Source organism: Mixophyes fleayi, chromosome 1 (genome assembly GCF_038048845.1).
Source record: "Mixophyes fleayi isolate aMixFle1 chromosome 1, aMixFle1.hap1, whole genome shotgun sequence".
In the NCBI taxonomy this organism is placed as follows: domain Eukaryota; kingdom Metazoa; phylum Chordata; class Amphibia; order Anura; family Limnodynastidae; genus Mixophyes; species Mixophyes fleayi.
The window spans coordinates 149425242-149443170 of NC_134402.1; the positions used below are offsets into that span (position 1 = coordinate 149425242).

General features: G+C 40.3%; 1 long non-coding RNA gene and 1 pseudogene across 1 annotated transcript in view; both read left to right on the top strand.

Moving 5' to 3' along the window:
* Positions 1–14140, top strand: part of LOC142143642 (uncharacterized) — a 150744-nt gene extending 136604 nt beyond the window's left edge. The window contains exon 3 of the long non-coding RNA XR_012689560.1: positions 14055–14140. This is a non-coding gene — a long non-coding RNA (uncharacterized LOC142143642). The remainder of the gene's footprint in view (positions 1–14054) is intronic.
* A 2363-nt stretch (positions 14141–16503) lies between these two features.
* LOC142139501 (dihydrolipoyllysine-residue succinyltransferase component of 2-oxoglutarate dehydrogenase complex, mitochondrial-like) lies at positions 16504–17409 on the top strand (annotated as a pseudogene).
* Positions 17410–17929: the final 520 nt, after the last annotated feature.

The window sequence follows — 17929 nt, forward strand, 5'->3', positions numbered from 1 at the left end:
ACCCACTCCTCTACGCAGTCCAGGTACATTTATTGGTGCGAATCAAACAAGTTGATGGTTTTCTTATTATATATATTGTGGTGACCCACTCCTCTACGCAGTCCAGGTACATTTATTGGTGCGAATCAAACAAGTTGATGGTTTTCTTATTATATATATTGTGGTGACCCACTCCTCTACGCAGTCCAGGTACATTTATTGGTGCGAATCAAACAAGTTGATGGTTTTCTTATTATATATATTGTGGTGACCCACTCCTCTACGCAGTCCAGGTACATTTATTGGTGCGATTCATAAAAGTTCAGGGTTTTTAATATATTGTGGTGACCCACTCCTCTACGCAGTCCAGGTACATTTATTGGTGCGAATCAAACAAGTTGATGGTTTTCTTATTATATATATTGTGGTGACCCACTCCTCTACGCAGTCCAGGTACATTTATTGGTGCGATTCATAAAAGTTCAGGGTTTTTAAGATATTGTGGTGACCCACTCCTCTACGCAGTCCAGGTACATTTATTGGTGCGATTCATAAAAGTTCAGGGTTTTTAATATATTGTGGTGACCCACTCCTCTACGCAGTCCAGGTACATTTATTGGTGCGAATCAAACAAGTTGATGGTTTTCTTATTATATATATTGTGGTGACCCACTCCTCTACGCAGTCCAGGTACATTTATTGGTGCGATTCATAAAAGTTCAGGGTTTTTAAGATATTGTGGTGACCCACTCCTCTACGCAGTCCAGGTACATTTATTGGTGCGAATCAAACAAGTTGATGGTTTTCTTATTATATATATTGTGGTGACCCACTCCTCTACGCAGTCCAGGTACATTTATTGGTGCGATTCATAAAAGTTCAGGGTTTTTAATATATTGTGGTGACCCACTCCTCTACGCAGTCCAGGTACATTTATTGGTGCGAATCAAACCAGTTGATGGTTTTCTTATTATATATATTGTGGTGACCCACTCCTCTACGCAGTCCAGGTACATTTATTGGTGCGATTCATAAAAGTTCAGGGTTTTTAATATATTGTGGTGACCCACTCCTCTACGCAGTCCAGGTACAATTATTGGTGCGAATCATAAAAGTTCAGGGTTTTTAATATATATTGTGGTGACCCACTCCTCTACGCAGTCCAGAAAGATACCTTGTTGCAACGTTTTGGACTAATAACTATATTGTGAGGTGTTCAGAATACACTGTAAATTAGTGGAAATGCTTGTTATTGAATGTTATTGAGGTTAATAATAGCCTAGGAGTGAAAATAAGCCCAAAAACTTGATTTTTAAACTTTTTATGTTTTTTTCAAAAAAAATCCGAATCCAATACCTTAAATCCGAACCGAGACCTTTCGTCAAGTGTTTTGCGAGACAAATCCGAACCTCAAAAATAACGAAAATCCGGATCCAAAACACAAAACACGAGACCTCAAAAGTCGCCGGTGCACATCCCTAATATCTATCCCCACCATCAACTTTTCCCCTGTGTCCATCACAATTTACTTTTCGTTTTCACCATCTCCCACCATCCCTTGCTTAGTCCACTTCTGCACTTGTCATAAGCAAGCTAATTACTAGTTATAAAACTGCAAATTTTTGTTTGTGAATTAATTCAAATTATTAGCTTGGTGTGGCTCAGATTTGATTAAGTTTCTAAACTCTTCTGCTCTACCAATGAGGTATTTTAGGTATTTATGTTTAGAGAGCTTCAGACTAGGGATGCTCATTCTCGGTTTTTGAAAACTGAGCCCCCCAAACTTAGGTAATCCGAGTACCGAACAGAGGTGACTCGGTACTTTTGCATGTCCTCGGAACTTAAATCAAGGCAAAACATCATCGGCGTGTTGTCGGATCTCGCAAGCTTTGAATTCCATAAGTACCGCCCTTCATGGAGATCCAGTCCCATTTCACAGGCAGACACAGAAGGGGTAGGATCATTCTTGGCAGTGTCCATTGCCAATTGATCATACAGAAACAGGAGGGGAGGAAGTATCCTTGTCACTCTCCAATCACATTGCTGAGTGCTATTGCTCACACTGAAAGCAGGATGAGTGGCATTGTTCTTATCAGTCTCTTGTGACATAGCTGTGTGCATTTGCTCATTCAGACACAGGAGGAGAGGCAGTGTTCTTATCAATCTCCAGTTACATAGCTGTGTGCCATTGCTCATACAGAAACAGAAGGGGTGGCAGTGTCCTTGTCACTCTCCAGTTTCCAGTCACATTGCTGAGTGCCATTGCTCACACAGAAACAGGGTAGCAGACAGTGTTCTTGTAACTCTTCAGTCTCAGTGCCATTACTCATTTCCATTGCTCACACAGAAACAGAAGGGGTGGCAGAGTTTTTGTCAGTCTCCAATGCCATAGCTCAACGCCTTCGATATGGCACTACCCCCAGTCATGATGATACTAGTCCTTCTATGTCATCTACTAAAGCCTATGATCAAGAGCATAGTGGGTTTAAGTCAGGGAAACTAAAATCCCCAAAAAATAATCTTTTACATTGGTAAAGGTAAAAACACTTATCTAATAAAGGGAAAGTTTACAGTAGAAAAACAAAAAATTGCCAACATGCCATTCTACCCAAAATATTAACTAGCATACCAGCATCAGCTAGCTCCCTTCTCTTAGCTAAATCCCAGCACCTGCAAACTACACTGTCATCATCCTTACCCTCATCCATGTGTACATCATCCTCACATAATATTAATTCATCCCTGCTGCATTCCACCATTATAGAAGTCTCTGTACTTTGATGTAATTGCCGGTAATGGCCTTCCTTGTGGAATTTGTTATTAATTTTAGGGCAGAGCTGTCACAATTTTTGGGCAATTCTTTTAGCACAGACCAGATGTCAAAATGTTGTGCTGACACATCTGCATCACCACTGGGTGTCTTGGGAAAGCAAATTTTTTTCCTAGCTGCAATTTTCAGAGAATCTGAAAGAGGAGATGTCGTCATGTCATGTACCACTTAAGGTTTCAGCTTGCTGACCAGGAGATCATTGCATCTCTTGAGATCTGGGTCAGTTGGAAAGAAAGAACAGACTTAGGGCCTGATTCATTAAGGATCTTAACTTGAGAAACTTCTTATTTCAGTCTCCTGGACAAAACCATGTTACAATGCAAGGGGTGCAAATTAGTATTCTGTTTTGCACATAAGTTAAATACTGACTGTTTTTTCATGTAGCACACAAATATCAACTTTAAATTTCAGTGTACAAATAAGCTATCAAGTATTTGTGTGCTACATAAAAAAACAGTATTTAACTTATGTGCAAAACAGAATACTAATTTGCACCCCTTGCATTGTAACATGGTTTTGTCCAGGAGACTGAAATAAGAAGTTTCTCAAGTTAAGATCTTTTATGAATCAGGCCCTTAGTTCTTATACCTAGGAACAAGCACAGTTGCCAAAATGTAGTGTTCCGATTTCAAGATGTTGATAACTCTTGGATCCTGATGAAGCGAATAAAGTACTTTATCTACAATTCCGGCATAGTTTGTGGAATTGCTTTGTTTCATCTCTTCCTTCAATTTCTCTAGCTGCTTTTCCAAAAGTCTAATTCAGGGAATCACTTGACTCAAGCAAGCAGTGTCTGAATTCACTTCACAGGTGACTACTTCGAGTGGTTTCAGCACCTTGCACAACACAGGAAGTATTCTTCACTTTGCTGGACTAAAGTACATTCCCCCCTCAAATTCTATTCTTCTTACAGTTGCTGCAATCTCCTACATGCTGTTGCAGAATGACGAAAATTACCCGAAATATTTAGGGACACAGACATCATCTCCTGCATGTCATTGTTATTTTTTAAAAAGCTCTGTACAACCAAGTTGTTTGTGTGAGCAAAACAGGGAATGTGATGGAATTCTCCCTGCTGTAATGCTCTAACACATTGTTAGTGGCGTTATCTGAAATCACATATCATCCGGAGAGTCCAAGCGGGAAAATCCATGTTGCAAGGACATCACTTAGTTTTTCAAACAGGTTGTCAGCTGTATACCTCTTAATGAAGCAGGTGAAACACAGAGTAGCCCGTCTCTAAAACATCTAGAGCTTTTTGCTAGATGCTGCTGCTGAAGGCGATTCACCAACCCAGTGGGCTGTCAGAGTCATTTAATTTTTAGTTTGCTCATTTCCGCTTCTCTGTTAAGTTTACAGTGGGTAGAATGGCATTTTGTAGCTCAATAATTTTCTTTTTTGTATCCTCCTGGTACAAGTGAGGAATAGCTTGTCTAGTAAAATGGTGTCGAGATGGAATTTGGTAACGGGAACACAGGACCTCATTTAACTGTCTAAAACCTGCTGCATTAATGGTGGATATTGGATGCAGATCTAATACTAACATACCCGCCATGGCGCCTGTGATCCGCTGTGCGACTTGGTGACAGCTGTCATACTTGCTTCCTCTTGCAAAGGATTATTTAACAGTCAATTGCTGTAAACTACTAGTAGTCTTCTTCTTGGTCTGCTTCTGGGTTGAAGATCCACCCCAAGCAACAGGAGCAGCTTCAGCGAGCCTAAGACTCAAGGATTAATCTCCTGGATAGGGGAGGTGTCATCTAGCCTTAGCAACTTGGATGCAGGACTAACTCCAATCCCTAGTGAGGTTATTAATGATAAAGGTGTTGGTGGTGTAGATTTTTGGTGCTGGGATCTAGCTGATAGAAGGGAGCTAGCTGATGCTGGACTGCTTGTTGTTATCTTTTTATCATCAGTTTCTGATTTTCCCAAAAGCCTCCCATTAGGTCTATTCAAATGGTGTAACATGGATGAGGTTCTTAGATGATTAAGGTCCCTACCTCTACTGACTGTGGCTTTGCAAACGCTACAAATGAATAGACAACTGTTGCCAGATTTTGGGTAAAAATAATTCCACACATAAGAGGTGGAATTTATGGTCTTATGCCCAGGCATGACAATGGTCTTCTTCTTATCACTGGCATGACTTGTCACTGTAGAGTTGATTAGCAGCATTATTAGCTTAGCTGCCTTAAGTCTTTTGGTAGCTTGTCTTGCGGGGGCCCAAACAAACCACGCACTTCAGCCACAAAACTGTCACTCCTTGTCGATGAAGTGCTTGGTTTGTTAAAGAGTGCATGTCCTTTTTAAGATCCAACATAAGGGTGGGTGTGATCACCCAAGGACAATTCCATCTTGCACCCCTTTTCATTTCAGCTACCGCTGTGCGGCAATGTTTCCTACATGTGCTATAAACTGTTGTGTGCTTTGCAAAACTTAGCTTTCCCAAGAGACCCATTGGTGATGCAGATGAGGCAGCACAACATTTTGACATTTGGTTGAGTCTAAACGAATTGCCCAAAATGCGTGACACCTCTGCCGTAACTCCACCTGATCCTGTTATCAATATCCAAAGAATGGAGGATTATTTTAATGGCTGTGTACAAATAGACATGTCAAAGGACAATTCCATCTTGCATCCCTTTTCTTTTCTGCCACTGCTGTGTGGCAATGTTTCCTACATTGCTAAGAACTGCTGTGTGTTTGTGCCATTGCTCTGTCGCTTAGTATCCAGCCAGCTCGCTGCAGTTGTTGGCTGAAAGTGGATGAAAATAATATTGTGACCTGTGAGGTGTTCAAAATTGACTAGAAATAACTGGAAATTAGTGTTATTGAGGTTAATAATAGTGTAGGAAAAAAAAAAGAGCCAAATTATGTAATTTTAGCATATTTTCGCAATTTTTCAAAAAATACAGATCCAAAACCAAAACACAAAGTTAATACAGATCCAAAACCAAAATCAAAACACGGAGGTCAGTGATCATCTCTACTTCAGACACTGGTTAAAGATGAGTGCCAAGTACCAATCTATGGCATGGGTAGTAAAAGTGGAGACCTTTGAAATGTCATCATCAGGGGTGGAGTGACGGGGGGAATGCAGAACAGCTGGGATAATTGTGAATGAAGGGAAATAATAACAAGACAATTTAATATTTTATCAAATGTCATGACGGTAAATCATCTTTGCAGAACATTTTGTTAAGAATTTTGGCCAGTGTAAATAAAACCAGACTTGAAAGGTGATTGAGCGAAGGTCATGAACAACTAATTTGCATTTACACAGACTTTCTAGTTCTGTCACCACAGTGAAAGGGGGTACCTGCAGCATTTTTAAAATGTCCTTTAAATCTAACATATTTGTTCACTTTTGGGAGTCATTTTTATATTGAGGAATGTCCTTTTATTACTGTTCTTCCGCAGACAAAATGTGATAATTCATAAGTGTACGATTTCTCTTCATTCCTTTTTATTTTACAAGAAACTATTGCATTATATCATTGTATGTCATTTTATTAATTGTTATCATCTTAGGCTTTGTGAATTTATTTTTCATACTAAATTACACTTAATAAGTTCAGTTCTCTGTGTTCTTACACATTCATGTGTCAGACTTAGCTTCTATTAGAATGTTGCATAATTAAAAGAGAGGAGATCATTTGGTTTATGATAAGTCTGTGTCAGGGGAAATCATTTGGTGTATGATAACGCTGATGAAAATAAATTGTGATAGATTAGTTTTTAAGGGAGACCTAAAGGCTTCCTGATTAAGAGTGTCAGCTCTTCAGAAAAAAGTTGGTGGTGGCATAATTGGTAAGTTAGTGTGTGGGACAAACAAGGAGGGTTTTAATAATTTTTTAACAGACCAAGTGGTTGTTTTTGATTAGCGCTTTGTTACATACACATCATGCAGACTCAGATAAGTGCTGGATCATAACAGTGCAGAGCTTTAGGGAGAAGACAAACATTAGAATTGATTTCTATGTTGGCTGAAATGTGGCTCCCGAGCAGAGGGGCTGGTTTGGAAGCTTAATAAAAATATGGGCTTGTTGGTGACAATTACACCTACTAGCACCCTGATGTTGTAAATGTGTGTCATCATGAAATGCAGGGGGATTGGTCCCCTTCCTCCTCTAACAAATGTCTGTGAGTTACACCTTGGTAGCTGACCAAGGGAAGTAACATATGGAGAGGGACAGATAGAAAATGTGGGTGGCCTGGATAGGAGTAGACTCACCTGTGGTTGCCTGAAGGCTGTCTCAGTTCCTAAAAAATCTGGACATGTTTTTTAGCCATGTGGGTATCACTTTTTTTGCATCTTTTTGTCTGCTGCCTCCTTTGGGCGGGGAGACTCTACTCCTCACTGGTGTTGTGTGTGGCCTCCTTCGTATCCAAGAAACTGGCCCTTGGCCCATACGTCTGGTCACTCATTGCATGTCCCCAGGGCCGGATTAAGGGAATGGAGGCCCCTGGGCTAAGGGAGCCTCCATTCCCCCATGAGGGCCCCCCCCCCCCGTGATCCGAGCCGCTCCCCCGGTGATCCGAGCCACCCCCACCCCCCCCCAGCACTTACCTCCTTCTCCTCCTTCCCCGGTGTGATGTACGCTCTTTACTGAGGAGATCTCGTGAGAGTAAGACTCACGAGATCTCCTCAGTAAGGAGACTACAGCGCGCTGGGGAAGGACCGCAGTGAAACTGCTCAGCAGCACTGATCGCGCCCGACCGATCAATATTGCTGCTGAGCAGTTTCAAGGGCCCCCTACATGCCTGAGGCCCCTGGGCTGTAGCCCAGTTAGCCCTAGGGTTAATCCAGCCCTGCATGTCCCTCAGCAGTGTTGGACACAAGAAACTAGCAGGCAAATGCCAAAGGATCGGTTGAGACATTGCAAAAAAAAAAAATGTGGAAAAACAATAGAAAAGCATGAAACACAAGGGTAAAAGCAAGGCAAATAAAGTGGAATAAACAGTATCAGAGCCAAGTGAGTATGAAGTGGATAAAAACAGGCAACACCATGGGGGTTAAGCAGCAGCAGAGCAGTGACGATGGAGAATGAAAGCAAAATAGAAAGGCTTCATTGAAGCAAGGTGATCTATAACAAGAAAAATGTGACAAGCAAAATAATAATAAAGTAAAAGGAAGAGGAAGTGGAAAATTAACAGGTGACTGCAAAAAGAGATGTGGGACATAAGAGTTAAATGAAATACCTGTTTACTTAGGAGACCTTTGGTACACTAAGATGGTGTTGTGAGTGGACTGGCGTGGAGGCATGGAGGGGAGGAGGATATAATGATGGGTAGAGAGTCAAATGGGGTACTGTTAAAGTGCCCCAGGTGGGAGAATTGATTGTTCAGCACTGAAAATTGGTGTTTAAAGGGACTATGGTCCCAGTGGATTGGAAAAAATGGTGGGATTAGATTCAGGTTGGTAAAGGTGGATGAGGATAAGATGCTCTGTGCGGGTACAGTAGACACATTCTTCATTGCTTCATGCTGCCTAAAACATGGGGTGTTTGGGAGGTCAGAGCTGGGGGACCCTATGCATGGAGATATTCACTACTAACTGCCACATGGCCTGTTTTGGGATGGTAAGAGTATGAGCAGAGATGGAATAAAGCATGTCCTATTAGAATCAGGACATAATTTAATACCACACACACACATTACATCAATACCACCTTCCACACACACATTACATTAATATCTCCACAAACACACTACATCAATAAACCTAATCTTAACACGATGCATCAATAACAATATAATCACATTACACAATAGGAAGAATAAGCTTTTGCTGACAGTGCACAGTACACTCACTGCCGAAGCTCACGAGGGGTGGTGGCCAGGAAGATCAAGGACCCAGGCAGAGAGAAGTAGGAAATAAGAATGAGGCTGTTACAAGCATGAAGGGGAAAGACAAATTAGACCAGTAAATATAAAGGTATTTAGGAAAAAACCTTAAGTAGCCCCATGATGTCCTGTGAGTTAATAGCCTGCCGTAAAAAAATCCTGGTAAGACCGATGGGCAATTCACCCCTATTAGTCTGCATTTAGAATGTTGTTAATATGTTATTTTCCATCTTTTCAAAGAGTTGTTTGTTTAGTAAGATTTCACTCCTTACCATCTTAGCTGTAATTTTTTCTGTACAGCATTATTGGTCATAACAGCAGTATTCTTGACCCAGATTTTATTGTCTTCTAGCTATGTAGATGCTTACTTGTTTATTTTATTATTCAATGCCTGAAGAACTGGTTTTTTTGTTTGTGTTCTGATAGTAATGAGTGACAGTTTTGTTCCAACTCTGAAATAGTGTCTATTTTCACTACAGGCTAAAGCAGTAGTGAAAAATAGCATTTAGGTGCATATATTCATATATTCTGTCAGACATATCATAAGATGTGTCCAACTCTACAACACTAATGTTATGATTCTTAGCGAATTCAGGAAGTGGCAACAGAAGTATAGAAACCAAGTATCTTTATTTAGGCAACATATGCAAACAAGGATTCAGTTCATGGAATATGCAGATTTTCAGGTAGCTGCATAAACAGGTATAACTCCAATACACAAATATAACCAGGTGTGATGAATGGCGGGAAAGTCCACAGAACAACAGGTTCCAAACAATGACAGATACAGTTAAAATGCAGGAACAAGTATAGAGTTACCCTATTGCCAGGATGCACGAGTCTGTCTAGGGAAGCAAACAGAGTAGCTTAGTCCAGTGACCAGGCAGAGGTCTGGGCAACAAGAGTTCAAGCAGAAACCAGTATCCAGGCAGAGTTCAGGGTCACAAACGAATAAGCATAAACTGATAATCAGGCCGAGGTCACAACAGGAGATCAAACAGCACTAGAACAAACATTGGAACAGGGAAGAACAAGCAGCAGCCAGGGATTAGCGGTGAACTGCACAGAGCACAGATTGAGGCAGGTATTTGAAGCTGTGAGACAGGTGCAGTTCTAATCAGGTAAGGAGATTAACTCCTACAGGCATGGTGTAATGTTCAGAAGCAGAACATCAGCACCTCTGGTGGATTTGAGGTACTGCTGCCACATGCAAAGTATAGGCAGAGTCGTAACATAGACCCCTCTTTAAGGAGTGGATTCCTGACGCTCCATACAAGCTCCGTTCAGGCTTTTCACCTCTTTTTCTTTTTATAGGTTCTGCCTGGAGACACAATTGAGCTCATCTCCAATGAAGTACAAAGTAGACCCAATTCTTCAAAGCAAAAGAAGAATTGGCAAGTTCGTCCACTAAGTCTCTAGTATCTTCAATAAATTCACTCTCAGAGTCTGAGTCCCAGTCTAGGGTCGGGATAGGATGTTTTATTTTTTCACAAGATGTTGATATGCCCATAAAGCCAGCCACCAAGGTTGATGTTTGTTGTGACTGAGGTGTCATAGAGAGGGTATTTTCTTTTTATTATCTGCCTCTCTAGGTGACACAGACTGCCTGATTGAAGAGACATTCATAGCAGATTTATGGACAAGTGCAGGAAGTGACACACAGGCTGATATGGTGTAAAAGGACCTGTGGTTGCGCCTCACATACGCACGCTATCCTATTATTCTGTTCTCAGATATGCTTGTTATAAAACTCGCACTTTTATGCACTTTTCCTTACACAATGTTGCCTTACTAAGTCTTTTGACCACACTAGATAACACTTAAGTTTTACAGAACTATTTATCCAATAACCACTGTATCTCAGTAGTACTTCTCAGTATATATTCGTTATAAATAACCAATACTCACAACATATGTATGTATTTAAATCAAAGTATTTTACTGTTAACACAGAAAAGCTTGTATTCACAGTTCACACATATATTATAACGTTGTTCAACATAACATAGTATATCAATATAAAATTAACCCTAGGTTTGCCACCTTTTTCCTTACACTATCTTTGCTTTACATATGTACCCTTGATAAGAATTAGTATTTATAATATTGATTTAACTATCACAGATATCAGACAATAGCTACACAGTCATATGTATAAAAATAGTTAAATCCACATTACAAACACACATATAGCTTTATATATATATATATATATATATATATATATATATATATTGTCAATGATTCTTATCAAATCCTTGTATCCTGGATCCAATTTTTCATCTGTACTGTAGGGAACGTTTCTGTAGTATAGAATCCTTTCCTGTAGGTTAGTGTAGCTTTTCTGTAGAATAATGTCCTTTCTGTCGCACAGTGTATCCCTATGTATCTTTCCTGTAGTGCAGTATACTATGTATATTTTCTGTAGTATAGTGTATCTAAGTAATATATATTTTCTGTAGTGTAGTGTGTCCTATATCTTTTCTGTAGTATAGTGTGTCCTATATCTTTTCTGTAGTGTAGTGTGTCCCTACTGTAGTGTAGTGTGTCCCTAGTGTAGTGTAGTGCAGTGTAATATAGTATAGTATAGTATAATGCTTGTTGTTCAGGGGGCAGGCAGCAAGAGACCGAGGGGGAGTCCCAGGTCTGGTTTTTATAGTCCGGACCCCGAAACTCCCAGTCTCCTCCAGCAGCAATGTGTGTGTGGTGATTCACCATACACAAGTGGATGTTTGTGTCCAGGGGTGATGATGTCATCACCCCTGGCAGTTCTCCCCACAGTGTATGTGCCGATTTGAGTCGGCAGACACAGTGGGGTCCTGCAATGTAACTGCGCATTCGCCATTGGCGGGTGTGCAGTTACAGTGTGGCCATGCATGCGTGGATATCGGCACATGCACTGTAGGTAATACGCATGCATGAGTCACACATGCGCAGTTGTACAGGACAGACGGCCGGAACTGATGGATTAGACTCCATCCCAGGGAACAGATCAGTTTGCAATATAGCAACTGAAGGGGAAGTGCAGATAAATCCAGGGTCTGGAGAAGAGCACACTAAAGGCTGCTCCATATGAAGTCGTGGTCTGCAGAGTGGACAGTCTTGTAAGTAATGTTCACCACTGGCGCAGTAGAGGCATCGTTTCCCAATCCTTTTGTGCCAACGCTCCTCCTTGGTCAGATGGGGACGCAGGTAGCATGCCCAACTAGAATCCCTGTTGGGAGAGACCACCGGCACTACAATAGATGCAGCACCATTAATGTCAGAAAAAGTTCTGGGAGGATTTTCTGCGGTCTGCATGCTTTCTTTAGAGGAGTTTGTTGCTCTAGAATCAGTATTTGTGTTGAAACGCCTCAACACAGAAGCAGGAAGGGTTTTAAGACGTTCTTGGAGTAAGGTAGATGATATTTGTATGATTTGGTAACAAAGCTGAATAATGTCCATCTGCAGCATTTGTATTTTAAATGACATTGTCACAACAGCCAAACACAGAGTTCAATACAAAAACAGTAGGAATCCCAGGACTAAAGCAGAGGTCATGCAATCAGCAGGCCTAGATTTTATGGCAGTTCTACATGTTATGACTCCTAGCGAATTCAGGAAGCGGCAACGAAGTATAGAAACCAAGTATCTTTGTTTAGGCAACATATGCAAACAAGGATTCAGTTCATGGAATATGCAGATTTTCAGGTTGCAGAATAAACAGGTATAACTCCAATACACAAATATGAACAGGTGTGATGAATGGCGGGAAAGTCCACAGAACAACAGGTTCCAAACAATGACAGATACAGTTAAAATGCAGGAACAAGTATAGAGTTACTCTTTTGCCAGGATGCATAAGTCTGTTCAGGAAAACAAACAGAGTAGCTGAGTCCAGTGACTAGGCAGAGGTCTGGGCAACAAGAGTTCAAGCAGAAACCAGTATCTGGGCACAGTTCAGGGTCACAAGCAATCAAGCATAAATCGGTAATCAGGCCAAGGTCAGGGCAGCAAGAGTTCAAGCAGTATCCAATATCCAGTCAGAGTTCAAGGTCACAAGCGAATAAGCATAAACCGGTAATAAGGCAGAGGTTAAAACGGGAGATCAAACAGCAGTAGAATAAACACTGGAACAGGGAGAAACAAGCAGCCAGGGATTAACAATGAACTGCGCAGAGCACCGATTGAGGCAGGTGTTTGAAGCTGTGAGACAGGTGCAGTTCTAATCAGGTAAGGAGATTAACTCATACAGGCATGGTGTAAAGTTCAGGGGCAGAACAGCAGTATCTCTGGTGGATTTGAGGTACTGCTGCCACATACAAGGTATAGGCAGAGTCGTAACAACTAACATATGTACCAGGTTTACGTCAGGAGTAACAAGTGTGTATACTTACTCACTACAATAACATACAAAAAGTGTACTGTAGAGATAGCATAGAGATTTACAGTGTTAGTCGGATTACCCTATTTGTTCACAATATAATAATATAATGTCATATACATAGGAGAGAATAGCATCTGGACAGTGTTATTATCAAATGAAAAAATTTAATTTTCCATATAAAATATATTTAAATACAAAATACAAAAACAAATTAAGTTAAATGAAATTCAAACATCGGTTGTATTTTTTTTTTCAAATAGGAAACTCCTTTTCAGGCACTGTCCAAGTGGAAATATCAATTGCAAATAGACAGCCACAGCTACATATTTTATAACAGCCACATTAATGAATGAAATACTGTCAGCTATAGATAGTGGGTAGATAGTGCTGCTGATCATCATCATCATCATCATAGTGTATTTTTGCACGAATCCTAAAGCACCTACAAGAGATAAGAGATACGCCTCCTTACAGATGTATATGTGTATGTGTCCTGGTCTACCTCATACGCAATTACATGAGCCGCCCTTATTGTACACAGTCTATACTTTCCTGATGCCCGCAAATTCCCTCCCCCATTCCGTCTCTCCAAGTACAAAGTATAAGATGGAACATAATCTGCATACGGACGTATTCATTTTTGTTGCGCATACACAGTATTGGAATGTGTATTTTATGAAAGAAAACAGACATATGTCCAAGTCTACATAGGCTTCTCCTTTCTTTCTAGCAGGTTTGCTAGAAGTTTTTCTAAATGTTATTTACAAAATGCCACATTTTAGTCATTTAATTGTTTATGCATCCATCAGAATTGTAATTTGATACCCTGCAGAAAATGAATATGCCTTAATACTCCTCCAGTTATGAAATAATGAGAAATAATATGAAATAGAAAACTGTACATATTTCTCTGTCATGCCATCTTTTCCAATCTCATGGACTATTAGTCACCTATCTCGCTCTTAAAGCATGTCTGTGTCTCACACATCTATTTTGGAGAAATAACATAATTGTTTTTGTATGTTTCCACAGTTTTGCCTGTTATGTTCTAAGAGTCATCAATAGAGATAAATCAAGGTGGCGATTCTCTGAACCAATTTCCGTGAATGAAGATATATAACTGGGTATGTAATACCCACCTTTCTAGTATATGAGTCAGAGAGAGAATAAATGTAACGTTAATCCAGTGTGTTACATACATTCAACAAGCTCTTAAATTACTTTAGGGACAGTACTTGCATTTTAATCTTCATATATTGAATTGGTATATGGGCTGATCTATAACATTTACTAAGACCCCATATTGATTGGCTACCACAATATCCCATCCTCTGCACAATATCCATGCAATTCATGTTTTTCTTTTGGATGAGGTCTAAGCACATAAAAGTCAGTGAAAGGCAGTTTATTTTATTTGCAACAATGTTCTTGTTCTAGAAATTCCTATTGATTATTTTGGGTGTTGGCAATGTACTCTGGGACGAATGCTACTTACACAGAACATTCAATGGCAATAATTATAGCATAAAATATGTAATGATTCCTCAATAACAAATCTCCACTTGAATATACTGAGGTCACATATTTATGTAATGTTTTTAATAAGTATAATAATAATGTATTCACACAAAACATTACAGCTTCTTTGTCAATGCATAAAGAACTTATGCTCAGAATAGCACATAGAGCAATAGTTGAGTAGCTGTAAAATTCATAAACAAAAGCTGGTCCTGGGGGTAAATGTATTATGCTCCGTTTTATGCAACCCGCTAAATTTATAATGGGAATATCTTTAATGCTTTATTCTGGCTTTGGTAGGCTAATGACTGGCCTAATAGCGAACTGAGGCTCGACTGAGCTGATTCGGAGGGCACATTTCCATTGAATTCATTGATGCACTCTTAAGAGATTGTAATGTGGTATTATTTATAGTCATTAGAATTGAATTAATTAAAAATTAGATTTTTGACCAATTCACAAATTAGCTCATGAAACCTGTAAACGAGCGAATAGTTTTATCGATCTCCCCAAAAATTGTTATTAAATCATTTTAACCACACCTTTCTGAATAAATAAGGAATTCATAAGGCAAACAGTTTAGTGTCTCAACTAGGCTGAGTACAGTACGGGCTTGTTCACTTAATTGTGACTGAGGTAGACATGGACGCATTCGCTATACACCAAATGGGTTGCAACTGTTGTAGGCGCTGGAGAGGTGGTGCAACGAGATTCACTGATGATGATGAAAATTGGCAGAATTTATTAGCCGTTTCTGATTGGTTGATTGCGTCTTGGCCCCTCGTACTTATAGTTCTTCATTAGTGTGGCTGCTATATTATGTAGTCGCAGCTGTTTATACACATCTCCACTTGGAGAGCAGCAGGAAAGAAGATTCCCATTTTATTCTTCAAGGGGAAAGCAACAGATTTTTATAAATGTGACTTTCCCTTTAATTAATAACACTGTCCAGAAACTATTCACTGAAATATGACACTTCATTACAGTATTATAATGTGTACAAACAGTAATAGTAATGCAGATTTTACATTTACTACTAACACTACCACATCTCTGCGCTTTCTTTAAGGTATTGTATGACGTAAGTTTACACACTTGTTGGCGTAAACTTGGTGCATACACAAGTGTTGTAGAGCTGGACGCAGCTTGAGATGCATCCGACTGAGCATATACACATAAATGCACTTTTAACAGGCATGCATCTTTTCCTGCTTACATTTGGGTGCAAACGTAAAATCTGTACATGAGCCCAGAATACTAATCGTTGTTTTAATTTGATGCATGTCTCTGTTTTATATTTTATCCTCTACATATACTATTCTTATTTTGTAAGCAGTGACATGCACACTAAAATGGCTTTTTCTCAGAAAAACTAATTTTGTACTGCTGTCTTATGCAAACACATTTCCCTGTTTTGGTAGTACTGCAATATTTTTTGTGTTTGTGGCATTAATGTTTCATCTTCACTCTTTACTACATCATACAACAGTAAACTTTCACCGTTATAATTTGATTGATGTGTATGACATTCCAATACTATTTCATGAGCCCCATCTTTTAACTGCTGCAAATTCTCAACTTCAATTTATGTCATTTTAAAACCCCCTGTATATGGAGAATCTGCCCTAAAGACAAGTGCTGGATACTCTCTAATACAATGTATCTAGCAAACTGTGATACATAGGATAAGGATTATCTTTACAAGGTTGCGTGTCACATTGTAACCAAAGACATGTATATAATGTGTAAATAAGGGAGTGGACTGGACAAAACAACAAAACAACATATATAAATAGGTGCGGCTGGTATCTAGTGAGAAATAGTCACAGCTTAAAGCTGGGTACATACTAAACTGTTTTCATCAGATTATCGGGCCAATCAATCGATAAATGACTGATTGGCCCGATATCACATTAGTGTGTACCCTGGAACGATTAACGATTATCGTCCGAAAGCACATGAAATGGGTGATCGAGGTATTCAAACTTGCTTGAAAATCTTGTTCAACGATGAAACAATGTTGTTCCAATTCTGCAGTGTGTATGCACTCTGCGCAGAATTGGACTGATAATTTAGCTAAAAGTATGAAGCAACACTCATCTGTCACTGGTGTCCAGGGGTCCACTGTCATCTCAGTGTGTGCCCTCCGTCAGACACAGGCGCAGCTGTTACGTCCTGACCTCTCCACTCACTCCAGCTGCAGTCATGGGTGACAGCAGCTGGATCCAGCTATCGTCACCCATGTCCTTTCATTTATTCATTCATCATCTGCATTTGTGAATTAAACTTTGGCCAGGGACCAGGTAACACAGTTTGCTCTCCGGCGGTAGGTACAGTCCATAGAAGCGAAACTGGATCCGGCTGCCGTAACCAAGTCACTGCACTCATACGGGGCTCTGGTGATGCTCAGATTCGCCCTCTCATACAGTAAGCTGACTGTCATGTCACACCAGTCAGCGACCACAGGAATTTCAATTTCCACTTCAGGTCTAAATACAGCCCGGTTTTACCGGACATCTGCAGTTTACTAAGATGCGGTTGCTATTAATATACATGCATTTGCAGAGTTGGTCACAGGTGTCAGGTGGGAAAAAGCTGTCGGTGACTCAGGGTCTGAAGATAAAGTTGTATTGAGTCTGCACCAACACCCAGCTGCCCAAAGACCCTCTACTTTTGCATCTGCGGGACCCATTCCTACTGCTATGCCACCAGTGTCACCTGTGTCTGCACAGCGACTGAGACCAAACCTGTGTCTGCAGTGAAGCCAAACCCTGCTCCCCCCATTTCTAAAGGCCCACAATCTACTAGCAGAATACAGAGCAAAGATGAACTGAATGCGATAATCACTCAGTGGTTGAGGGAAGCGTAGAACACCTGTGCCTTTCTGACCACAATTAACGAGGTGGATATGGGTGCCATTCGGGATATGGAGCGGTGTTACGGGTGGGCGCGGAGGGAGCAGTGAGAGAAAGGGCATAGGTTAGAGTGAAGGATATGGGAGAACACTTATGGTGGGGGGGGGGGGCGTTAGGAGGGAATGGAGGGAGCAGTGAGAGTGGTCACAGAGGTGTTAATAAAATATTTATGTATATTGGAATTCCAGCCTGTTTGTTGAATGTTTTATAGGAGGCTGGGTTTTTAAACAAGCTCCTATATGTTCTTGTAATGGGGTAAAGGGATGATACAGTGATTGACAGAAAGCTCTCGGGCTCAGTTTCATACAATTCTCTAAACAATTACACTGCTCTTGGACCAGATGAAGAGGACAGATCTGAGGACAGATCTGAAGGTAAATCGTGTATAGTGTGTACAGATGAATCGGCATTCTGATTGAGACTTTTTCTTGTTGGTAAATGGTTAATCGTTAGAATTTTCTTGTAGTGTGTACC